Source organism: Panthera pardus, unplaced genomic scaffold (genome assembly GCF_024362965.1).
Source record: "Panthera pardus isolate Hobbes unplaced genomic scaffold, ASM2436296v1 HiC_scaffold_27, whole genome shotgun sequence".
Classification (NCBI taxonomy): Eukaryota; Metazoa; Chordata; class Mammalia; order Carnivora; family Felidae; genus Panthera; species Panthera pardus.
Genome location: NW_026526843.1, coordinates 56272842 through 56299890, shown reverse-complemented (window position 1 = coordinate 56299890; position 27049 = coordinate 56272842). Strand labels below are relative to the sequence as shown.

The following is a 27049-nucleotide window of genomic DNA, read 5'->3' as shown; positions in this document are numbered from 1 at the left end:
ACAGCAACAAAATTATATTGAGGAGAACTAAGTAAAAAGTATTTGTCTTCACACTAAGAACCTAAGTATGATGAGACAGAATGTACTCAATTTAATAATTTTATGGTCCAAAGTATAGTTACTGAATTGCTTTGGAATTGCTACTATTAAGAGCTGCCTGCAATGTGGGAAAAAGTGAGTCAAGTGGGATCTTTTCTTCTCGTACACCAAATATCCAGCTGGAAACATCTGGATGACTAATTGGTTCACTTTTCCTGGGTACTATTTAATTTTGTTTCTGTAAAAGTTCTAGCACCTGATCTTTTTTGGCTCTGGGCTTTTGGATGTCAGGGTAGTTGAATATATTGTCACCTTCTTTCTCTTCTGTATTGTCTAAGCTCTGTGTGTGTGTGTGTGTGTGTGTGTGTGAGAGAGAGAGAGAGAGAGAGAGAGAGAGAGAGAGAGATGGCTATATAATGTCCAAGTTATTTTTTGTTTCTGCTAGAGTATGAGTTTCTAGACAATTTTTTTTAAATTTATTTGTTTATTTATTTATTTATTTATTTTACATTTATTTATTTTTGACAGACAGAGACAGAGAATAAGTGGGGAAGGGGCAGAGAGAGAGGGAGACACAGAATCTGAAGGAGGCTTCAGGCTCTGAGCTGTCATCACAGAGCCCGACATGGGGTTGGAACTCACAAACCCTGAAATCATGACCTGAGCTAAAGTCAGATGCTTAACCAAGCCACACTGGCGCCCCTAGATAATTGTTTAATGTTTATTTATTTTTGAAGGAGAGAGAGACAGAGCATGAGGGGGGAGGGACAGAGAGTGAGGGAGACACAAAATCCGAAGTAAGCTCCAAGCTCTGAACTGTTAGCACAGAGCCAGTGTGGGGCTGGAACCCACGGACCACGAGATCATGACCTGAGTAGAAATCCGACACTTAACTGACTGAGCCACCCACGTGCCCCAAGAGTTTCTAAATAGTGGGAATTTTTTCTGTTTTTGTTCATTTTTTGTAAGGAGTATATCTCTTTACCAGGAAATTTTTTTATAAGTAATTTACCATTGTCTTAAAGATGTGTTTTTGCAAGTGAGAAGAGTTTGTAAGTGAATACACAGAAGGACTATTAAAACATGAATGTATTTCAGCAAAGAGATACTGGTTTTTTAATTTATAGTCACAGAACTTAGAAAAGCTACAATTACTATATGAAAATATATTCTTTATAAGGTGTATTTTCTTTTGCAAGTTTGGCATTTCACACCAGGGAGTCAGGCTCAAGGTACACAATTTAATATATTCAAAAGATTTAGTTGAAGTAGAATCACTTGCTTACCCAATTGGCCTTCAAAGTAGAGGGCTAAACATATTTTCTGAGAACATTTTCAGGAATTCACTTAGTAGTGCTCTCTCTCTCTCACACATGCATGCACACACACATACACACCACACACAAACAAATATGGTTAGCAACAGCAGGTTTGAAACGGACACTTAGAGATTCTTTTGTAAATTCCCCTCTAGGCAATCATCTTAGTATAGATTGTTTATATATGAGTTCATAATTTATGGATTTTTAAAAATATGTCATTAAAATCCTTGGTGGGATTAAATTGGATGTGTAAACATTCAATTAGAAAATTTGATTATCCCTTATTAGCAGACAGATATCTTGAAGATAGCCTAGTTGTAGAAGTTCTCTGTTTAATTACTTTTGAGGAATGATATGAGCTCTGTCATGAATTTTGACATTTGGAGAGATTCATATATCTTCTGTTTTCAATCATTTTCAACCTGCTGCTACAGTATATTTTTTTAGTGTCTATAGTAACTCCCAATAGGATAACAGTATATTTTTTTAATGTCTATAGTAACTCCCAATAGGAAGAGACAAATATATTTACAATTGAAAACTTTTGTCAAGTTTAGAGTTCTCAAGTAAAATATTACCAAAATGCTATTTCTTTTTTTAATTAATTTATTTTAAATTTGATTATAATTGTCATACAGTGTTACATTAGTTTCAAATACACAACATAGTGATTCAACAATTCTATACATTACTTGGTGCTAATCACATTAAGTGTACTCTTTTTTTCTTTTAATTTTTCTTTAATGTTTATTTATTCTTGAGAAAGAGACAGCATGAGTGGGGGAGACAGAGATAGAGGGAGACACAGAATCTGAAGAAGTCTCCAGGCTTTGAACTGTCAGCACAGAGACTTGACACGGGGCTCAAACTCACAAACTGCGAGATTATGACCTGAGCTGAAGTTGAAAGCTTAACAAACTGAGCCACCCAGGTGCCCCTCGATAGGTGTACTTTTAATCCCCTTCCCTGTAACACCCATCCCCCAACCCACCTCCCCTCTGGCAACCAACAGTTTGTTCTCTATAGTTAAAAGAGTCTGGGGGATTTTGGTCTCTTTCTTCTTTGTTTGTTTTGTTTCTTAAATTACATATATGAATGAAATCATGTGGTACTTGTCTATCTCTGACTGGCTTATTTCACTTAGCATTAAAAAAAATGCTATTTCAGTTAATCCTATCTTGGGCCATCCTGTTCATTTATCTACAGATACTTCTGGTTGTTATAGATTGTTCCTTTATGTGTTTTTAACTCAAGGACACACTATTGAACATGCATTCAATTGGTTGAGGGTGTGGCACCTGGGAGAAATCCCATCTTTAAATTATTCAGAATTGGAATATAGACTTCAGATTTAGAATTTAAGCTCTAGAGTCAGTCTGGCTAGGTTTACATTCCAGATAAAAATTACTAGCTATGATGTTGCACACATTACTCAATGACTCAGATCTTCTCTTGTTTTATCTGAAAAATGGAGATCACGACAATGCTAAAATTGTTGTAAATATTACCTGAGATAATTAGCTTTAGTTTTTATATATAGTGCTGAATATTAGCTGTAGTTGCTATTTCTCTCCTTCTTCCATCTCTTCTTTTCACTCCATTGGCACTGGCACCCCCTCTTCTTCTCCTCCTCCTCCTCCTCTTTCTCCTCCTCCTCTTCTTCCTCCTCCTCCTTATTCTCCTTCTCCTCCTTCTCCATAGTAGTATTGGCTCTAACTCACAGTCTCCTGGCTCTCTGTTCCAATCCACACTACAAAGTTTATCCATAATAATCTTTCTTTGGCATTATCCTAAAACACAACCTTGTGCAAAAACCTAACTGATTAAAATAAGACTGCTAAATCTGCCATTAAAGTTTCTTTGTTGGGGCACCTGGGTGGCTTAGTTAAGTGGCAGACTTTGGCTCAGGTCATGATCTCGTGGTTCGTGGGTTGGAGCCCCATGTTGCAGTCTTTTCAGAGCCTGCTTCAGATTTGGTGTCTCCCTCTTTCTCTGCCCCTCCCCCGCTTACATCTGTCTTTCTAAAAATGAATTAAAGTGTTAAAAAGTTCTTTGTTAATTTGATGCTTCTCTTTTTTTTTATAAAGGCTTATCTTTAATGCTAGTTCTCCAATTCATTTTTCAGCATTACTGACTTTTTAAATTTTTTTTTACTGTTTACATATTTTTGAGAGAGAGAAAGAGAGAGAGAGAGACAGAGTTCAAGCGGGGAGGGGCAGAAAGAGAGGGAGACATAGAATCTGAAGCAGGCTCCAGGCTCTGAGCTGTCAGCACAGAGCCTGATGCAGGGCTCGAACTCAGGGACTGCAAGATAGTGACCTGAACCAAAGTCAGACACTTAACTGACTGAATCACTCAGGCACTCTGCGGCATTCCTGACTTTTCTACTTTATTTCAGGCAATTAAATCCTCCTGTTATTGTTGGTCAAAAACAACAGGTGTTAAGAATAAAAAGAAAAGGAGGCCGGCCATCTTGAAAAATTGTGATGGTAACAATAAAAGCAATAATATTATCAGCTTACACATATAAGCTTTACCATCTGCAAAATACATATGTGTGTGTGCATGTGTGTGTGTGTGTGTGTGTGTGTGTGTGTGTGTACAGGCTTACAAAATGCTTTACAGATACTTTCCTAACTTTTCTCATTTAGACAGGGGCAAGAATTTGTCTGAAGGAATAAACATACATAAATAATACATGAATTTGTGGGTATTTGACTGGACCATGAAGAGTCTTTTTTTTTTTTAATAATACAATAAGCCTTAGAACATACAGATAAGTATATTCAGAATTGATGACAAAGTCCCCCTAGGTATACAAGAGATAACAAAAAAAGAGTTTGAGCAAGGAACAGAGATTGGAGAGCACTACATGTGTTTGAGAGATAATGAAAGTCTATAATTTTTCTGGAAGGATGTAAAGAAAAGACTAGCCTGGAGTGTCATTGTAGGTGTCTGTAATGCTTTGGATTTCTATGGATAGAAGTTGTGGAGGGTTATGGTCTAATACAGAGAGTCCTAACCCCTTGATTCTTAAGGCCTGAACAGACTACTGTTGGGCTTTGTTTAAAAAGTCATTTTATAGATTTCTTTCCCCTCATGTTTTCGTTATCACCACACTTAACAGAGAAGAAAAAAGAAACATCGTTACCTTTCCCTTCATCACATGTCAAAGTATTCAAGATTCTTATTATCCTTGGATGTTGTGCCCATTTTAGACGGCAGGGGTTTTGTATTTACTGCTTTCTGCATCTATGTACTAAAGTCTAACTGTTTTTTGTTATTTTTTGTTTCTAGTCAAGTTAATTAACATACTTGGCTTCAGGAGTAGAACCCAATGATCCATCTCTTACATATGACACCCAGTGCTCATCCCAAAAACGTGCCCTCCTTAGTACCCATCACCCATTTAACGCATCCTCCCACAAAGACATAAAGTCTAAATGTTTTAGCAGAATGAATGAAAATTGACTAAGCAAAATGAAATTATGAAGCAGTGTTGTGTTAGTAAATGTTCAACTATTGTTTGGAAAAACAGGCATGAAAATAATATTTAAAATAAAAATAATTTAAAATAAAAATAAAATAATTAAATGCATGGTATTCTTCATTGTAAATTCCATATAGTCAATTGATTTCCAGAGAATACTTCCATTGATTTTTTTAAACTTTTTATTTTAATTTCAGTTAGTTAACATACAGTTTATATTAGTTTCAGGTTTACAATATAGTGATTCAACAACAACTCCAGGCATCACCCAGTACTCATCACAAGTGCACTCCTTAATCTGCATCATCTACTTAACATCTCTCCCCACCCCCCTCTCCTCTGGTAGCCATCAGATTGTATCTATAATTAAGAATCTGTTTATTTTTTATTTATTTTTTTGTTTTTTAAATTTTTAAATAGTTATTATTTTTTGTAATTTTTAATTCTCTTTAATGACAGATTCATACTATATTTACATATGGACATTAATTTTACTTATAAAATATATGTCATATTTAATTAGTTAATAGACTAATATACTAATAATACAGAGTAAATTTTATAAAGTTAGTAAATTTTGTATGTAGTAAATTTTATGAAGTTATGTCAGTTATTAACCAACTACTGTTGTGATTTTTATAATAACTAGCTTAAAAAGAACTTCAGGCTTTTAAAAACTATCTGGTTGGCTAAATGGAGCAGAAAAGTTTTAACAAGCACAGTATACTAGCACCATTTATTACAAGTTTACTATATACCTGGCACTATCTTAAACACTATGTGTACCAGTCTTAATGAATCTTTACAACAGTCCAATGATGTAGCTTCTTTCCAGCATCTTCATATATAATGATGCTTCCCTAGTAACTATTTCTATTTGTGTGTGACAATTCATGCCACACATTGTAAGGATTATACTTATCTATTTTTTCCAGGGAGTTGCTAACCAAATCGCGATTTAGTAGTACTGGAGTTGGTTGACTGAGGCCTGCATCTTGATTAAAGCACAGTAGGAATGCATCTTCCACATTATATATAGAAATAACTTATAAGCTTAGCTTCTGTAAATAAATGAATGAATGATTCCTGTTACTATGTTGAAGCATGTAGGATACAGGGCTGAGTCACAAAATTTACAAGTATTTCAAATGTCAATGAGAGAGGTGAATTAAATGAAATTCTTGTTGCACATGGAAATACAAACTCATTACCAATTTGAAGATTTGTACAGGTTGTAAGTTCAACTTTAAATTCATAGATTGCAGTAAGGAGCAAAATCTTGCAGTGTTATACACATTTGTTTTTTTTTTTTTTCTCACTGCATAAAACATATCAGTTTTCCTATTAGTTGAACTATTGTTGTAAACTCCAGGCTGGTGATATCATGGGATTACAGATTTGATTTCAGATATTCTTTTTGTTTTCTTTTTTAGTTGTGAGAGGACTGGTTTCAACTTTGTTATTTTTTAAAATTGTTGCCCAAATTTTTATTTAAATTCTAGTTAGTTAACATACAATGTAATATTACTTTCAGGTAGAGAATTTAGTGATTCATCATTTATGTATAACACCCAGTGCTCATCACAAGTGCCCTCCTTAATACCTGTCACGTCTTTAGCCCATCCAGCAGCCCACCTCCCCTCAAGTAACCCTCAATTTGTTCTCTATAGTTAATACTCGGTTAATTGGTTTGTTTCTCTTTCCCCCACCGTGTTCATTTCTTTTATTTCTTAAATTCCATATATGAGTAAAATCATATGGTATTTGTCTTTCTCTGACTTATTTTTCTTGGCATAATATTCTCTAGCTCAATCCATATCACGGCAAATGGCAAGATTTCATTCTTTTTTATGACTAGTAATATTCCACAGCGTATGTATGTATGTATATATACACTTGGGCTATAAGTAATATTCCACAGTATATGTATGTATATAAACACTTGGGCTGTTTCCATAATTTGGCTATTATAGATAATGCTGCTAAATCATCAGGGTATATGTATCCCTTTGAATTAGCATTTTTGTATTCTTTGAGTAAATACCTAGCAGTGCAATTTCTGGATTGTAGGGTACTCCTTCATCCTTGTTAGATGCTCTGCATCTTGGAAGATGGCAGCAAGCAGAGTGGGGATGATGGCAATAGAGTGAGCCAGAATCACTCAAGCAAAGTGTCACCATTTTAGGTTCAGGAATTCTTCCATGATGAACTGGCCAAAATAGGTTCCTGTCATGATGGAGCTCTGTCCTGCAGCCAGGATCCCCACTGCCCAGATGTATAGTGCAGCAGGCCCAAGTAACATCCCAGTACAACACCCCCTTTATAGATGCCCACAGCCAGTGTTGAGTTATCATCAGGAAAAAGGGCAGTGTGGGGATTGCCGTTATTTTTACAGACTGCAACCACTTAGTTTTGTTTTTTTTTCAAAAAATGCTTCAGCAAAGACTGAGATAACAAAGATGTTGATAATAAAGGAAACAAAGGGAGCAATGCAAGATTAAATGAAAAAGTACATATTAGTTTCTTGAACTTCATGCTTATTGGCTTATTTTACCTTTCTGGACTTGACTAAGGCAGAATGCAGGTACATATTGTGTGTCATGATGACAGCTTTCACGATGCCCACAGCCTGCTCAATCTGTGGGAGGTGAGATCCTGAATAGGAGGGCAGGAATATGCCCTTGAGTACCTGGCTCTGGCTAGGTTTAACTGTAACATATATCCAAATGTGAGGGCCATAATAGTTATGAGAAAGTCTAAAAAATGCTTATAGCTTCCATAAGCCATATTTTTCCAGAGAAATGCAAAGATATCTGCAATGGTGATGAGAACTCCACCCCATAGTGGATACCTTCCTATAGACAGAAGATTGATGGAAATGGCTGATTCAATAATTTCTTGCATATCTGAGCAAAAAATAGCCAACTCCACCATTAGCCATAGGATAATTTATAAGACCGTGAGATACTGATGGTGACACACTTCAGCAACCCCATGACCACTTTCAATCTAGCTGCAAGGTGCTGGAGCAGGAGTCCCATGATGGTGGCCAACGAAAGAACCAGAACAACTTAAATCTAGCCACTGCTCCAGACTGCAAATCAGATTCAATGTTTCCTGGATCCAAGTAGGCAGTACTCATGAGAAAGTTGGGTCCCATGAAAGCGCAGAGTTTATGAAAGTTAAAACAAGAATACTATTCCTCAGGAATGGTGATCTTCTCATCAAAGTAGGTGATGAATGACTGTTGTGAGTGCCTGGTGGACTGGGGGAAGAGACACATTATTGTAGACATGGCTGAGGATACCAAGACTGGCAGACACCCCATGGTCTCCAGAAGCATCATCATCAGACATCTTTTTTTTTTTAAGTTTGTTTGTTTGTTTGTTTGTTTTTGAGAGAGAGAGAGAGAGAGAGAGCATGCAGCAGGAGGAGAGAGAATCTAAAGCAGGCTTCTCACTGTCAGTGCAGAGCCTGACTGGGCTCAAACTCACAAACCATGAGATCATGACCTGAACTGAAACCAAGACTTGGATGCTCAACTGACTGAGCCACCCAGGCACTCCCATCATCTGGCATCTTCTAATCAGTACCTAACACCACAGTGGAAGCCTGAATTCCCAAGTTCTTAGAATAACATTCAGCTCTGCAAGCACCTGACAGTATCTCCCACAGCACCCACTCCACATCCCGGAGCTAGCACCAACTCCAGTACTATGTTGAAAAGGAAGGTCAAGAGTGAGCATCATTGTCTTGTTCCTGATTTTAGAGGAAAAGCTTTCAACTTTTCAATGTTGAGTAAAATGTTAGCTGTGGGTTTTTCATATATAGCCTTTTTTAATATTGAGATATGGTCTTTCTATGCCCAAAGTTTTAAGAGCTTTTGACAAAAAATAATACTGAATTCTGTGAAAAAACTATCTGTACTTATTGGGAGGATCATATGATTTAATACTTAATTTATAACTTTGGGCTTAGTAACTTTGGGCTTAGTTTGTTCTTCTAATTCCTTGAATTATACAGTTAGAGTGTTTATTTCATATCTTTCTTTTTTTTCTTAAAGTAGACATTTGTTACTATATGCTCCCCTCAGTACTACTTTTGCTGTATCCCAAGGATTTTAGTATATTGTGCTTTTATTTTTGTTTGTCTCAAGATACTTTCTGATTTCCCTTTTGGTTACTTCTTTGATTAATGGTTCATTCAAGAGTATGTTTTTTAATTTACATATATTTTGAAAATTTTTCAGTTTTCCTCCTGTTACTGATTTCTAGTTTCATGCCATTATAGCTAAAGATGATACTTGATATGATTTAAATCTTTTTTGAATTTGTTAATGTTTGTTCTGTGGCCAAACATATGATCTATCTTGAAGAATGTTCCGTTTATACTTGAGAATTTGTTTTCTGGTGCTGTTGGACACAATGTTCTGTGTATGTCTGTTTAGTCCATTTGGTTTATAGTGTTATTTAGATCCCCCATTTCCCTATTAATTTTCTCTTAATGATCTGTCTAGTGATGAAAGTAGGATATTGAAGTCTTTTACTATTATTCTATTGTTATCCATTTGACCTTTTAGTTCTGTTAATATTTGCTTTAAATAGTTCAGTGCTCCAATATTGGGAGCATATATATTTATAATTTTATATTATTTTGATGAATTGATGCCTTTCTCACTATATAGTATCTTTTTTGTCTCATAAAAATTTTGACTGAAAATATTTTATCTGATATAAATATTACCATTTCTACTCTCTAGGTTACTGTTTGCATGGAATATCTTTTTTCCATCCATCCCTTTACTTTCAGGCTATTTTTAAGTATCTTAGAGGGATCAGATTTAGGAACTTGTTTTTTAATCCATTTAGCCACCCTGTCTTTTTTCCCCACTGATTATTTTTTTATTTTTTTATTATTTTTTCATCATGATAAGTGTACTTCTTAATTCCCATCACCTATTTTACCCATCCCCCCACCCACCACCTCTCTGGTAAATATCAGTTTGTTCTATATGGTTAAGAATCTGTTTATTGATTTGTCTCTATCTCTCTTTTCCTTTGCTCCTTTGTTTCATTTAGTAAATTCCACATGAGTGAAATCATGATATTTGTCTTTGACTGACTTATTTCACTTAGCATTATGCTCTCTAGTTCTATCCATGTTGTTGCAAATAGCAAGATTTCATTCTTTTTTGGCTGAATAATATATATATATATATATGTATATATGTATGTATGTGTGTATATATATATATATATATATATACACACATACATATATATACCACTTCTTTATCCATCCATCTATGGATGGGCACTTGGGCTGCTTCCATACATTGGCTATTGTAAATAATGCTGCAAATAAACATAGAGATGCACATATCCTTTTGCATTGGTGTTTTTGTATTTTGGGGTAAATAACCAGTAGTGCAATTACTGGATAATAGTGTAGCTCTATTTTTAATTTTTTGAGTAACCTCCATATTGTTTTGCACAGTGGCTGCACCAGTTCGCATTCCTACAAGCAGTGCTAGAGGGTTCCTTTATCTTTGCATCCTTGCCAACACGTGTTTCTTTTGTAACCACTCTGCGTCTTTTGAATGGAGAATTTAGTACATTTATATGTGAAGTAATTATTGATACATAAAGACTTACTATTGCCATTTTGTGAATTGTTTTCTGGCTTTTTTAGTTATTTCATTTCTTTATTCCTTTCCTTCTGTCTTCCTTATGATAGTATGCTTGTATTCTTGTCTTTTTATCTTTTGTGTATCTAATGTAGGTTTTTCTCTTTATGGTTACCATGAGGCTTACATAAAATATCTTACAACAGTATATTTTAATCTGATAACAACTTACATTCAAATCACATATAAAATCGGTACACTCTTACATTTCCTCACCACATATTTTATGCTACTGATGTCACATTTTACATCTGTCTATATTCTGGCTTTAGTAAAAAATTATCAGAGTCCAGAGTGGCTACACCAGCTTGCATTCCCACCAACAATGCAAAAGACATCCTCTTTCTCTGCATCCTCACCAACATATGTTGTTGCCTGAGTTGTTAATGTTAGCCATTCTGACAGGTGTAAGTTGGTATCTCATTGTGGTTTTGATTTGCATTTCCCTCATGATGAGTGATGTTGAGTATTTTTTCATGTGTCGGTTGGCCATCTGGATGTCTTCCTTGGAGAAGTGTCTATTCATGTCTTTTTCCCATTTCTTCACTGTATGGAGGTTCCTCAAAAAACTAAAAATAGAACTACCCTATGACCCAGCAATTGCACTACTAGGCACTTATCCACGGGATACAGGTGTGCTGTTTCCACATGCACCCCCATGTTTATAGCAGCATTATCAACAATAGCCAAAGTATGGAAAGAGCCCAAATGTCCATCAATGGATGAATGGATAAAGAAGATGTGGTATATCTATACAATGGAGTATCAAAAAGAATGAAATCTTGCCATTTGAAACTATGTGGATGGAACTGGAGGGTATTATGCTAAGTGAAATTAGTCAGAGAAAGACAAACATCATATGACTTCACTCATATGAGGACTTTAAAAAGCAAAACAGATGAACAAAGGAAGGGAAACAAAAATAATATAAAAACAGGGAGGGGGACAAAACAGAAGAGACTCATAAATATGGAGAACAAACTGAGGGTTGCTAGAGGGGGTGTGGGAGGTGGAATGGGCTAAATGGGTAAGGGGCACTAAGGAATCTACTCCTGAAATCATTGTTGTACTATATGCTAACTAATTTGGATGTAAATTTAAAAAAAAATTAAAAATAAAATTTAAAAAATATCAGAGTCTATAGTTGTTTTGAATATTGCTTTTTAACTTTTATACTAGAAACAAACGTGATTTACATAGCACCATTAAAGTATTATGGTATTCTGGCTACGCATTAATCCCTCTGCCTGGGTGTAGCAGAAAAACTTGGTATTGGCTTTGCTTTGAGTGTGATTAGCATAGCCTACCTGTGTCTTGATTGAGTACCGCTGGTTGCACAGCTTCTAGGTATTCTTGGAAGTCCTTAATGAGGCCCAAGAATCACAGTGGTTGGGGCTATGTTTCAGTTCCTTTGTGGGAACAGGATGGGGAGGAGCCACTCCAGGCAACTCCCAAATTTTTTCAAGAGGTTTTTGGGTCAGGAAGGGTCAGAAGATATTCTCAGCCTTCACTATGAATGAATCTCTGCTTGGTTATAGCAAAGGAACCCTCCATGCTCAGTAGGGACTGTTCTGGGGGTGATCATCTCTACCCACTCACTTCTCAGCTTGAACATTTTTGTTTACTCAGCTTTCAAGTGCTCTCACCAGTCTCTTTGCCCAGATGGGTCTGGGAAACACTCTAACCATCAGGTGGGGCTATGACTCAGCTCCTTGCCTGTGCATAGGCAAACCAAACTCTAGGACCAGCAAAACTCCTTGTTTGAAGACCTGAATCAGGAATATTTGCATCCCAGTGAGTTCCTTGGTCAGAGTGTGTCACTGACTTGATTCTGCAGATGCACAAAGCCGCTTGGTTGGGATTACTACTTGGGCACTGTAATTATAAACTTGATCTGTCAAGATCCATGTGCTGTATACTTCAAGCCCCTCTCCCTTCTCCTTCGCAGATTCACAGTGGCTGAGACTTGAAGATTCCCCTGTAATTTCTATAGGGCGAGACTAGACTACAGGCTTCCATGAAGTTACTCAAAATGCTGAGGACATTGGTTGTCTCCTCTGGGCTCCCTTTTCCCAATGGAGAAACTACAGGCTCAGGGGAGACCTCTCCACATGGTTCTGTGCTGGCCCGTGTGAGGCGCTCTGTGGTTACTGTGTAGCCATTTCTTTTGCCCTTCTAATGCAGTCTGTCTTGGTCTCTTGGTGAAGGGGGATGCTTCCACCTGACCCCTGTGTTCTAGGAACCTCTCAGTGGTGTCTTGTTCATGAGTAATCATTAGTTGTTCTGGTGAGTGGGAGCAAAGTCGGGAATGACCTATGTTACCTTCTTGCTGATATCACTTCTCAATTGATAGAGTATTCTGAATTTGACTATATATTTACCTTCACCAATGAGTTTTATACTTTTATATGTTTTCATGTTGTTACTTAGCATGCTTTTATTTCAACTTGAAGAGCTCTCTGAGATTTATTTTAAGGAGGACTGTGGTGAGGATCTCTCTTACCTTTTGTTTTGGAATATCTTTTTGTCTCATTCATTTATGAAGGTCAGTTTTGCCTGGTATAGTATTCTGAATTGTCAGTTTCATTTTTCATTCAGCCCTTCAAATATACTATCCAACTCTTTTCTAGCGTGGAAGGTTTTTGCAGATAAACCCACTGAAAACCCTATGATGGTCTCCTACTGTATTGTGTCATTTTCTCATGCTGATCTCAAAAGTCTCCTTTGCCTTTTAACATTTTGATTGTCATGTGTCTCAGAGTAATCTTTGTTAGACTGATCTTGCTTAGGGTTTTGAGCTTTCTGTACCTTGATGTTTTATGACTTCCAAAATTTTGGAAGTTTTCAGTTACTATTTCTTTAAAAAAGCTTTATGCCTCCACTTCTCTTGAGATTCCCATGATGTGATTCTTTATTCACTTTATGGGGTCTCATAATTCATGCAAGCTTTCTTACTCTTTTCTGTTATTTTTTTTTCTTTTTGTTTCTTTAACCAGATAATTTCAAATGGTCTGTCTTCAACTTCACTGATCCTTTTGTATGATCATGGCTGTTAATGAAGCTGTCTGTTGAAATTTTCAGTTCTGTCTTTGTATTCTTCAGCTCTGGGATTTCTATTTGGTCCTTCTTATAGTTTATATTAATTTATTAAAATTATCAGTTTGCTTATTGTTTTCCTGATTTCATTCAGTTGTCTGTGTTCTCTTGCATTTCACTGAATTAATTTAAGATGGTTACTTTGAATTTTTTGTCACACAAATCATAGATCACCATATCTTCAGTGTTGGTTACTGAAGTTTTATTAGTTTCTTCTAGTGGTGTCACATTTGCCTGATTGTGATCTATGTAGCTTTGCATTAGTGTATTTGCATTTGAGGTATCAAACACCTTTTGCAGTTTCATTTATTTTATTTTATTTTTTATTTTTAAAAATTTACTTCAAAATTAGCATATTCTGAAACAATGATTTCAGGAGTAGATTCCTTAATGTTCTTTAACCATTTACTCCATCCCCCCTCCCGCAACCCCTACAGCAACCCTCAGTTTGTTCTCCATATTTATGAGTCTCTTCTGTTTTGTCCCTCTCCCTGTTTTTATATTGTTTTTGCTTCCCTTCCCTTTTGTTCACCTGTTTTGTCTCTTAGAGTCCTCATATGAGTGACGTCCTGTGGCTTTTGTCTTTCTCTGACTGACTAATTTCACTGAGCATAATACTCCCCAGTTCCATCCACATAGTTGCAAATGGCAAGATTTCATTCTTTTTGATTGCCAAGTAATACTGTGTATAGATATACCACATCTTCTTTATCCATTCATCCATCGATGGACACTTGGGCTCTTTCCATACTTTGGCTATTGTTGACAATGCTGCTATAAACATGGGGGTACATGTGTCCCTTCGAAACAGCACACCTGTATCCTGTGGATAAATGCCTAGTAGTGCAATTGCTGGGTTGTAGGGCAATTCTATTTTTAGTCTTTTGAGGAACCTCCATACTGTTTTCCAGAGTGGCTGCACCAGCTTGCATTGCCAACAACAATGCAAAATGGATCCTCTTTCTCCGCATCTTTGTCAACATCTGTTGTTGCCTAAGTTGTTAATGTTAGCCATTCTGACAGGTGTAAGGTGGTATCTCATTGTGGTTTTGATTTGTATTTTCCTGATGATGAGTGATGTTGAACAGTCTTTCATGTGTTGGTTGGCCATCTGGATGTCTTCCTTGGAGAAGTGTCTATTCAGGTGTTTTGCCCATTTCTTCACCGGATTATTTGCTTTTTGGGTGTTGAGTTTGTCAAGTACTTCATAGATTTTGGGTACTAACCCTTTATCTGCTATGTCATTTGCAAATATCTTCTCCTGTTCTGTCGGTTGCCTTTTTGTTTTGCTGATAGTTTCCTTCACTGTACAGAAGCTTTTTATTTTGATGAGGTCCCAGTAGTTCCTTTCTGCTTTTGTTTCCCTTGCCTCTGGAGATGTGTTGAGTAAGAAGTTGCTGAGGCCAAGATCAGAGGTTTTTGCCTGCTTTCTCCTCGAGGATTGTGATGGCTTCCTGTCTCACATTGAGGTCTTTCATCCATTTTGAGTTTATTTTTGTGTATGGTGTAAGAAAGTGGCCCAGGTTCATTCTTCTGCATGCCGCTGTCCAGTTTTCCCAGCACCACTTGCTGAAGAGACGGTCTTTATTCCATTGGATATTCTTTCCTGCTTTGTCAAAGATAGTTGGCGATACGTTTGTGGGTCCATTTCTGGTTTCTCTATTCTGTTCCATCGATCTGAGTGTCTGTTCTTGTGCCAGTACCATACTGTCTTGATGATTACAGCTTTGTAATATAGCTTGAAGTCCAGGATTATGATGCCTCCTGCTTTGGTTTTCTTTTTCAAGATTGCTTTGGCTATTCTGGGTCTTTTCTGGTTCCATACAAATTTTAGGATTGTTTGTTCTAGCTCTGTGAAGAATGCTGTTGTTACTTTGATAGTGATTGCATTGAATATGTAGATTGCTTTGGGTAGTATCGACATTTTAACAATATTTGTTCTTCCTCTCCAGGAGCATGGAATCTTTTTCCATTTTTTTCTGTCTTCTTCAATTTCTTTCATAAGCTTTCTATAGTTTTCAGCATATAGATTTTTCACCTCTTTGGTTAGATTTACTCCTATGTATTTTATGGTTTTTGGTGCAGTTGTAAATGGGATCGATTCCTTGATTTCTCCTTCTGTTGTTGCTTCATTGTTGGTGTATAGGAATGCAACCGATTTCTGTGCATTGATTTTATATCCTGCAACTTTGCTGTACTCATGAATCAGTTTTAGCAGTTTTTTTTGTGGAATCTGTTGGGTTTCCCATATAGAGTATCATGTCATCTGCAAAGAGTGAAAGTTTGACCTCCTCCTGGCTGATTTGGATGCCTTTATTTCTTTGTGTTGTCTGATTGCAGAGGCTAAGACTTCCAGTTCTATGATGAATAACCGTGGTGAGTGTGGACATCCCTGTCTTGTTCCTAACCTTAGAGGGAAAGCTCTCAGTTTTCCCCATTGAGGATGATATTAGAGTTGGGTCATGCATATATGACTTTTATGATCTCGAGGTATGCACCTTCTATCCCTACTTAATTGAGTGTTTGTATCAAGAAAGGATGCTGTATTTTGTCAAATACTTCCTCTGCATCTATTGACAAGATCATATGGTTCTTGTCCTTTCTTTTATTGATGTGATGAATCACGTTAATTGTTTTGCGGATATTGAACCAGCCCCGCATCCCAGGTATAAATCCCTCCTGGTTGTGGTGAATAATTTTTTTAATGTATTGTTGTATCCAGTTAGCTAATATCTTGTTGAGGATTTTTGCATCCATGTTCATCAGGGAAATTGGTCTATAGTTCTCCTTTTTAGCGGGGTCGCTGTCTGGGTTTGGAATCAAGGTAATGCTGGCTTCATAGAGTTTGGAAGTTTTCCTTCCATTTATACTTTTTGGAACAATTTCAAGAGAATAGGTGTTAACCCTTCCTTAAATGTTTGGTAGAATTCCCCTCGAAAAACATGTAGCCCTGGACTCTTGTTTTTGGCAGATATTTGATTACTAATCTGATTTCCTTACTGGTTATGGGTCTGTGAAAATTTTCTATTTATTCCTGTTTCAGTTTTGGTAGTGTATATGTTTCTAGGAATTTGTCCATTTCTTCCAGGTTACCCATTTTATTGGCATATAATTTCTCATAATATTCTCTTATTGTTTTCATTTCTGTTGTGTTGGTTGTGATCTCTCCTCTTTGTTTTTTGATTTTATTTATTTGGATCCTTTCCTTCTTCTTTTTGATCAAACTGGCTAGGGATTTATCAATTTTGTTTATTCTTTCAAAGAACCAGCTTCTGGTTTCATTTATCTGTTCTGTTTTTGTTTTGTTTGTTTTGTTTGTTTCAATAGCATTAATTTCTGCTCTATTCTTTATTATTTCCTGTCTAATTCTGCTTTTGGGTTTTATTTCCCATTCTTTTTCCAGATCCTTAAGGCATAAGGTTAGATTGTATAGCTTAGATCTTTCTTCCCTCTTTAGGAAGGCCTGGATTGCTATATACTTTCCTCTTAGGATGGCCTTTGTTGCGTCCCAGAGGTTTTGGTTTATAGTATTATCATTGTCATTGACTTCCATATACTTTTTAATTTCCTCTTTAACTGCTTGGTTAGTGCATTCATTCCTTAGTAGGAAATTCTTCAGTCTCCAAGTATTTGGTACCTTTCCAAATTTTTTCTTGTGGTTGATTTCGAGTTTCATAGTGTTGTGGTCTGAAAATATGCATGGTATGTTATTAATCTTTTTGTACTTCCTTAGGGCTCATTTTTGTCATAGTATATAGTCTATTCTGGAGAACGTTCCATGTGCACTGGAGAAGAATGTGTATTCTGCTTTAGGATGAAATTTTCTGAATATATCTGTTAGGTCCATCTGGTCTAGTGTGTCATTCAACGCCATTGTTTCCTTGTTGACTTTTTGATTAGATGATCTGTCCATTGCTGTGAGTGGGGTGTTGAAGTTTCCTACTATTATGATATTACTATCAATGAATTTCTTTATGTTTGTGATTAATCGCTTCATATATTTGGGTGCTGCCACATTTGGCGCATAAATGTTTACAAGTGTCAAGTCTTCTTGGTCTATAGACCTCTTGATGATGATATTATGCCCTTCTGCATCACTTGATACAGTCTTTATTTTAAAGTCTAAATTGTCTGATATAAGTATGGCTACTCCGGCTTTCTTTTGTGGACCATTAGCATGATAGATGGTTCTCCATCCCCTTATTTTCAATCTGAAGGTGTCTTTAGGTATAAAGTGGGTCTCCTTTAAAACAGCATATAGATGGATCTTCTTTTCTTATCCATTCTGTTACCCTATGACTTTTGATTGGAGCATTGAGTCCGTTGATGTTTAGAGTGAGTACTGAAAGATATGGATTTATTGCCATTATGATACTTGTTGAGTTGGAGTTACTGGTGGTGTTCTCTGGTCCTTTCTAAGGACATTTCTACACATATATATATCCTTTCTACATATATATATCCTTTCTCCCCTCAACAAGTTCCCCTTAAAATTTCTTTCAGGGTTGGTTTAGTGGTCACAAACTCTTTTAATTTTTGTTTGTCTGGGAAACTTTTCATCTCTCCTTCTATTTTGAATGACAGCCTTCCTGGATAAAGAATTCTTGGCTGCATATTTTTCTGATTCAGCACACTGTATATATCCCAGCATTCCTTTATGGCCTGCCAAGTTTCTGTGGATAGGTCTGCTGCAAACCTGATCTGTCTTCCCTTGTAGGTTAGGGACTTTTTTTCCCTTGCTGCTTTCATGATTCTCTTCTTGCCTGAGTATTTTGTGAATTTGACTATGATATGCCTTGTTGATGGTTGGTTTTTTTTTAATCTAATGGGGGTCCTCTGTGCTTCCCGGATGGTGATGTCTGTGTCTTTCCCCAGGTTAGGAAAGTTTTGCGCTATGATTTGCTCACATAACCCTTCTATCCCTATTTCTCTCTCTTCCTCATTTTGGGACCCCTATGATTCTGTTTTTGTTCCTTTTTAATGAGTCACTCATTTCTCTAATTCTTAAATCGTGCTCTTTTGCTTTAATCTCCCTCCTTTTTTTTCCTGCTTCATTATTCTCTATAAGTTTGTCCTCTATATTGCTGGATCTCTGTTCTGCCTCATCCATCCTTGCCACCGCTGCATCCATCCGTGATTGCAGCTCATTTGTAGCATTTTTTATTTCATTCTGGCTATTTTTTACTTATTTTATCTCTGCAGAAAGGGATTCTAATCTATTTTCGATTTCAGCTAGTATTCTTATTATCATGATTCTAAATTCTTGTTCAGACATCTTGCTTGTATCTGTGTTGGTTAAATCCCTGGCTGTCATTTCTTTGTGCTCTTTCTTTTGGGGTGAATTCCTTCATTTTGTCATTTTGAAGGGACGAAAGGAATTAAGTAGGTAGAAAAATTGTAATTAAAAATTAAAATTAAAAAATATTAAAATTAAAAATTAAAACACACGCATACTCACAAAAGTCAAATAGATGATGCTAGATCCTATGTGTGTTTTGGTCTGAGTGTTTAAAGTAGTTGACAGATTAGAGAAAAAAAGGAAAGGGGGGAAAGAAAAAAAAGGAAATCATTTGAAAATTTGAAAAAATAAATACACTGAAGTAGACTAAAATGAGATGATGGGGGTAAAATAGAATTTGAAAAAATATACACAAGAAAAGAATATAATAGAAAGAAATTAAAGAAAAATATTTTAATAAAAACTAAAAATAAATATGAATTTTTTCATTTTCTGTATTTAAGAAAAAAGAAAAGCAACAAAAAGAAAAAAAACAAAGAAAAGAAAAAAGAAATCATTTGAAAATTTGAAAAAGTGAATACACTGTAGTAGACTAAAATAAAATGATGGGAGTTAGAATTTGAAAAAAATTATATAAAAGCAAAAATATAGTAATAAAAATTAAATAAAAATATTTTTAAAAGAGATCGAAAGAAAAATGAATTTTTTCTCTTTCTGCATTCAAGAAAAAGAAATGAAAAAGACAAAAAAAGAAAAAGAAAAAAAGGAGATTGTTTGAAAATTTAGTCTACTCAAGTAGACTAAAATCAAATGATGGAAGTAAAGTAGAATTTGAGAAAATGTACACAAAAGTAAAAAATATAGTAATAAAAATTAAAGACAGATATATTTAATAAAAATTGAAAATAAAAATGATTTTTTCTCTTTCTTTAGTCAAGAAAAAGAAAAGAATTGTAAAAGAGAAAAAGGAAAAAGGAAAAAAAAAAAGAAAAAAATTGAATAGATGAACCTGCTAACAGATTGAAGTAGGACTGAAATTGCTTTGTTTTCCCCTAGAAGTCAGTCTATGTAGCCCTTTATAGTCCATAAGCTAAGCCGGCTGTGAGGCTTGTGTTTTTTTTTTTTTTTTTTTTTTTTTTTTTTTAATATATGAAATTTACTGTCAAATTGGTTTCCATACAACACCCAGTGCTCATCCCAAAAGGTGCCCTCCTCAATACCCATCACCCACCCTGTCCTCCCTCCCACCCTCCATCAACCCTCAGTTTGTTCTCAGTTTTTTAACAGTCTCTAATGCTTTGGCTCTCTCCCACTCTAACTTCTTTTTTTTTTTTTTTTTTTTTTTTTTTTTTTTTTCCTTCCCCTCCCCCATGGGTTTCTGTTATGTTTCTCAGGATCCACATAAGAGTGAAACCATATGGTATCTGTCTTTCTCTGTATGGCTTATTTCACTTAGCATCACACTCTCCAGTTCCATCCATGTTGCTACAAAAGGCCATATTTCATTTTTTCTCATTGCCACGTAGTATTCCATTGTGTATATAAACCACAGTTTCTTTATCCATTCATCAGTTGATGGACATTTAGGCTCTTTCCATAGTTTGGCTATTGTTGAGAGTGCCGCTATAAACATTGGGGTACAGGTGCCCCTATGCATCAGTACTCCTGTATCCCTTGGATAAATTCCTAGCAGTGCTATTGCTGGGTCATAGGGTAGGTCTATTTTTAATTTTCTGAGGAACCTCCACACTGCTTTCCAGAGCGGCTGCACCAATTTGCATTCCCACCAACAGTGCAAGAGGGTTCCTGTTTCTCCACATCCTCTCCAGCATCTATAGTCTCCTGATTTCTTCATTTTGGCCACTCTGACTGGCGTGAGGTGGTATCTGAGTGTGGTTTTGATTTGTATTTCCCTGATAAGGAGCGACGTTGAACATCTTTTCATGTGCCTGTTGGCCATCCAGATGTCTTCTTTAGAGAAGTGTCTATTCATGTTTTCTGCCCATTTCTTCACTGGGTGATTTGTTTTTCGGGTGTGGAGTTTGATGAGCTCTTTATAGATTTTGGATACTAGCCCTTTGTCCGATGTGTCATTTGCAAATATCTTTTCCCATTCCGTTGGTTGCCTTTTAGTTTTGTTGGTTGTTTCCTTTGCTGTGCAGAAGCTTTTTATCTTCATAAGGTCCCAGTAATTCACTTTTGCTTTTAATTCCCTTGCCTTTGGGGATGTGCCGAGTAAGAGATTGCTACGGCTGAGGTCAGAGAGGTCTTTTCCTGCTTTCTCCTCTAAGGTTTTGATGGTTTCCTGTCTCACATTCAGGTCCTTTATCCATTTTGAGTTTATTTTTGTGAATGGTGTGAGAAAGTGGTCTAGTTTCAACCTTCTGCATGTTGCTGTCCAGCTATCCCAGCACCATTTGTTAAAGAGACTGTCTTTGTTCCATTGGATGTTCTTTCCTGCTTTGTCAAAGATGAGTTGGCCATACGTTTGTGGGTCTAGTTCTGGGGTTTCTATTCTATTCCATTGGTCTATGTGTCTGTTTTTATGCCAATACCATGCTGTCTTGATGATGACAGCTTTGTAGTAGAGGCTAAAGTCTGGGATTGTGATGCCTCCTGCTTTGGTCTTCTTCTTTAAAATTACTTTGGCTATTCGGGGCCTTTTGTGGTTCCATATGAATTTTAGGATTGCTTGTTCTAGTTTCGAGAAGAATGCTGGTGCAATTTTGATTGGGATTGCATTGAATGTGTAGATAGCTTTGGGTAGTATTGACATTTTGACAATATTTATTCTTCCAATCCATGAGCAGGGAATGTCTTTCCATTTCTTTATATCTTCTTCAATTACCTGCATAAGCTTTCTATAGTTTTCAGCATACAGATCTTTTACATCTTTGGTTAGATTTATTCCTAGGTATCTTATGCTTCTTGGTGTATTGTGAATGGGATCAGTTTCTTCATTTGTCTTTCTGTTGCTTCATTGTTAGTGTATAAGAATGCAACTGATTTCTGCACATTGATTTTGTATCCTGCAACTTTGCTGAATTCATGTATCAGTTCTAGCAGACTTTTGGTGGAGTCTATCGGATTTTCCATGTATAATATCATGTCATCTGCAAAAAGCGAAAGCTTGACTTCATCTTTGCCAATTTTGATGCCTTTGATTTCCTTTTGTTGTCTGATTGCTGATGCTAGAACTTCCAGCACTATATTAAACAGCAGCGGTGACAGTGGGCATCCCTGTCGTGTTCCTGATCTCAGGGAAAAAGCTCTCAGTTTTTCCCCGTTGAGGATGATGTTAGCTGTGGGCTTTTCATAAATGGCCTTTATGATCTTTAAGTATGTTCCTTCTATCCCGACTTTCTCAAGGGTTTTTATGAAGAAAGGGTGCTGGATTTTGTCAAAGGCCTTTTCTGCATCGATTGACAGGATCATATGGTTCTTCTCTTTTTTTTTGTTAATGTGATGTATCACGTTGATCGATTTGCGAATGTTGAACCAGCCCTGCATCCCAGGAATGAATCCCACTTGATCATGGTGAATAATTCTTTTTATATGCTGTTGAATTCGATTTGCTAGTATCTTATTGAGAATTTTTGCATCCATATTCATCAGGGATATTGGCCTGTAGTTCTCTTTTTTTACTGGGTCTCTGTCTGGTTTAGGAATCAAAGGAATACTGGCTTCATAGAATGAGTCTGGAAGTTTTCCTTCCCTTTCTATTTCTTGGAATAGCTTGAGAAGGATAGGTATTATCTCTGCTTTAAATGTCTGGTAGAACTCCCCTGGGAAGCCATCTGGTCCTGGACTCTTATTTGTTGGGAGATTTTTGATAACCGATTCAATTTCTTCGCTGGTTATGGGTCTGTTCAAGCTTTCTATTTCCTCCTGATTGAGTTTTGGAAGAGTGTGGGTGTTTAGAAATTTGTCCATTTCTTCCAGGTTGTCCAATTTGCTGGCATATAATTTTTCATAGTATTCCCTGATAATTGTTTGTATCTCTGAGGGATTGGTTGTAATCATTCCATTTTCATTCATGATTTTATCTATTTGGGTCATCTCCCTTTTCTTTTTGAGAAGCCTGGCTAGAGGTTTGTCAATTTTGTTTATTTTTTCAAAAAACCAACTCTTGGTTTCGTTGATCTGCTCTACAGTTTTTTTAGATTCTATATTTTTTATTTCTGCTCTGATCTTTATGATTTCTCTTCTTCTGCTGGGTTTAGGCTGCCTTTGCTGTTCTGCTTCTATTTCCTTTAGGTGTGCTGTTCGATTTTGTATTTGGGATTTTTCTTGTTTCTTGAGATAGGCCTGGATTGCAATGTATTTTCCTCTCAGGACTGCCTTCGCTGCATCCCAAAGCGTTTGGATTGTTGTATTTTCATTTTCGTTTGTTTCCATATATGTTTTAATTTCTTCTCTAATTGCCTGGTTGACCCACTCATTCTTTAGTAGGGTGTTCTTTAACCTGCATGCTTTTGGAGGTTTTCCAGACTTTTTCCTGTGGTTGATTTCAAGCTTCATAGCATTGTGGTCTGAAAGTATGCATGGTATAATTTCAATTCTTGTAAACTTATGAAGGGCTGTTTTGTGACCCAGTATATGATCTATCTTGGAGAATGTTCCATGTGCACTCGAGAAGAAAGTATATTCTGTTGCTTTGGGATGCAGAGTTCTAAATAGATCTGTCAAGTCCATCTGATCCAATGTATCATTCAGGGCCCTTGTTTCTTTATTGACTGTGTGTCTAGATGATCTATCCATTTCTGTAAGTGGGGTGTTAAAGTCCCCTGCAATGACCACATTCTTATCAATAAGGTTGCTTATGTTTATGAGTAATTGTTTTATATATCTGGGGGCTCGGGTATTTGGCGCATAGACATTTATAATAGTTAGCTCTTCCTGGTGGATAGACCCTGTGATTATTATATAATGCCCTTCTTCATCTCTTGTTACAGCCTTTAATTTAAAGTCTAGTTTGTCTGATATAAGTATGGCTACTCCAGCTTTCTTTTGGCTTCTAGGAGCATGATAAATAGTTCTCCATCCCCTCACTCTCAATCTAAAGGTGTCCTCAGATCTAAAATGAGTCTCTTGTAGACAGCAAATAGATGGATCTTGTTTTTTTATCCATTCTGATACCCTATGTCTTTTAGTTGGCGCATTTAATCCATTTACATTCAGTGTTATTATAGAAAGATATGGGTTTAGAGTCATTGTGATGTCTGTATGTTTTATGCTTGTAGTGATGTCTCTGGTACTTTGTCTCACAGGATCCCCCTTAGGATCTCTTGTAGGGCTGGTTTCGTGGTGACAAATTCCTTCAGTTTTTGTTTGTTTGGGAAGACCTTTATCTCTCCTTCTATTCTAAATGACAGACTTGCTGGATAAAGGATTCTCGGCTGCATATTTTTTCTGTTTAGCACACTGAAGATATCGTGCCAAGCCTTTCTGGCCTGCCAAGTTTCAAAGGAGAGATCAGTCACGAGTCTTATAGGTCTCCCTTTATATGTGAGGGCACGTTTATCCCTTGCTGCTTTCAGAATTTTCTCTTTATCCTTGTATTTTGCCAGTTTCACTATGATATGTCGTGCAGAAGATCGATTCAAGTTACGTCTGAAGGGAGTTCTCTGTGCCTCTTGGATTTCAATGCCTTTTTCCTTCCCCAGTTCAGGGAAGTTCTCAGCTATAATTTGTTCAAGTACCCCTTCAGCACCTTTCCCTCTCTCTTCCTCCTCTGGGATACCAATTATGCGTATATTATTTTTTTTTAGTGTATCACTTAGTTCTCTAATTTTCCCCTCATACTCCTGGATTTTTTTATCTCTCTTTCTTTCAGCTTCCTCTTTCTCCATAACTTTATCTTCTAGTTCACCTATTCTCTCCTCTGCCTCTTCAAGCCGAGCCATCGTGGATTCCATTTTGTTTTGCAATTCGTTTAAAGCGTTTTTCAACTCCTCGTGACTGTTCCTTAGTCCCTCGATCTTTGTGGCAAGAGATTCTCTGCTGTCCTGTATACTGTTTTCAAGCCCAGCGATTAATTTTATGACTATTATTCTAAATTCACTTTCTGTTATATTATTTAAATCCTTTTTGATCAGTTCATTAGCTGTTGTTATTTCCTGGAGATTCTTCTGAGGGGAATTCTTCCGTTTGGTCATTTTGGAGAGTCCCTGGCGTGGTGAGGACCTGCAGTGCACTTCCCCTGTGCTGTGGTGTATAACTGGAGTTAGTGGGCGGGGCCGCAGTCCGACCCGATGTCTGCCCCCAGCCCAGTCAGACTGGTGTGTGCCTTCTCTTCCCCTCTCCTAGGGGCGGGATTCACTGTGGGGTGGCGTGTCCCGTCTGGGCTACTTGCACACTGCCAGGCTTGTGTTGCTGGGGATCTGGCGTCTTAGCTGGGGTGGGTAGGCAAGGTGCACGGGGGCTGGAGGGGCAGGCTTAGCTCGCTTCTCCTTAGGTGATCCACTTCAGGAGGAGCCCTGTGGCAGCGGGAGGGAGTCAGATCCGCTGCCGGAGGTTTGGCTCCGCAGAAGCACAGAGTTGGGTGTTTGCGCGGAGCGAGCAAGTTCTCTGGCAGGAACTGGTTCCCTTTTGGATTTTGGCTGGGGGATGGGCGGGGGAGATGGCGCTGGCACCTTTGTTCCCCGCCAAGCTGAGCTCTGCCGTCCGGGGGCTCAGCAGCTCTCCCTCCCTTTGTCCTCCATCCTTCCCGCTTTCCGAGCAGAGCTGTTAACTTATGACCTCCCAGACGCTAAGTCGCGCTTGCTGTCGGAACACAGTCTGTCCGGCCCCTCCGCTTTTGCCAGCCAGACTCGGGGGCTCTGCTTGGCCGGCGAGCCGCCCCTCCGCCCCGGCTCCCTCCCGCCAGTCCGTGGAGCGCGCACCGCCTCGCCGCCCTTCCTACCCTCTTCCGTGGGCCTCTAGTCTGCGCTTGGCTCCGGAGACTCCATTCTGCTAATCCTCTGGCGGTTTTCTGGGTTCTTTAGGCAGGTGTAGGTGGAATCTAAGTGATCGGCAGGACGCGCCGTGAGCCCCGCGTCCTCCTACGCCGCCATCTTCCGGAACCCCCCGAGGCTTGTGTTCCTGAAGAGCGAAGTTGGCCCAGTTGGGTGGGGCTCAGTGTAACAGCTCCACTCTCCACTAGATGGCCCTGCTAGCCTACTGGGGTGGATTGTTGCAGTGCTCATAGGTGCTTATGTGCATGCGTGGGAGCAGTGAAAATGGCACCACCCAGCTACCCAGTCTGTTGTCTTGGATCAGCAATCGTGCACTGGTCCTGTCTTCAGCTCTTGTCCATCCCCTGCTTTTTCACTCTCCATGACCAGGCCCCAGGCAGTACCTCTCTCCCAAGTTTTGTCTCAGATGCAGCTGCTTTCCCTGGCCCCCTACTTCTGAAGGACTGCAGCTTTGAGTCGTTTACCCCTCTGTGGGAGGGTCTCACCGAGCAATGGCCAAATGAGCAATGACCAAATGTCGGCTGCACCCAGGAATGCCCGCTGGACCCTGCTGTTGCCGGTGCCCCGAGACTGTGGCCAGGTGCCAGCCCGCCCCAGCAAAAGTTCATGAGACAGTGTAGCATCAGCGTTTCAGGGATTATGGAAAATCACAACACACATCTGATACCAGGCTTCACCCTCAAAGACCTTGCCCCAGCACCAGGGAATGTGGTTGCCTTCTGGGGTCTGCTGGGACCAGGTGGCTTCAACAGTCTTACCAAATGTCCTTCCAACAGTGGAACCGCTTGTCCCTGTGTGGCCCGAGAACCTCTCAGACCCCACTCTTCCTGGGGATTTGCCCTTCCCAACAGAGCACTGCCAGGTATCGAGCTGCAGAGTTGCAGCCTTTGCACTCCCCTTGTTCACAGTCTTAATGGAATTTAAACCCTTTCCTTTCTCCTTTCTCCTCTATCCCTTTTTAGTTTAGTCTCTGTGGCTGTTTCCAATTTTCCACTTTCTCTCCAGCTGCTTTTGGGGAGGGGTGCTTTTCCGGTATGCTCCCCTCCTCAGTCTCCGTCCTCTCTCTGCCCACAAAAGGGGTTCCCTACCTTTTGCAGCTTCTCATTCCCCAAGTTCAGCTCTCTGCACCACTTACCTGCTGAATTCTGTGGTTCAGGTTGTGCATATTGCTGTGTTAATCCTCCAATAACTTTCTAGGTGTGTAGGATGGTTTAGTGTTGG

The 27049-nt window shown here is 38.0% G+C and overlaps 1 protein-coding gene and 1 pseudogene across 2 annotated transcripts in view; one reads left to right on the top strand and one right to left on the bottom strand.

Moving 5' to 3' along the window:
• The window catches only part of LOC109255075 (uncharacterized), a 443355-nt gene that overhangs the window by 114753 nt on the left and 301553 nt on the right, over positions 1-27049 (top strand). The window lies entirely within an intron of this gene.
• Positions 119-8026, bottom strand: LOC109255054 (natural resistance-associated macrophage protein 2-like; annotated as a pseudogene).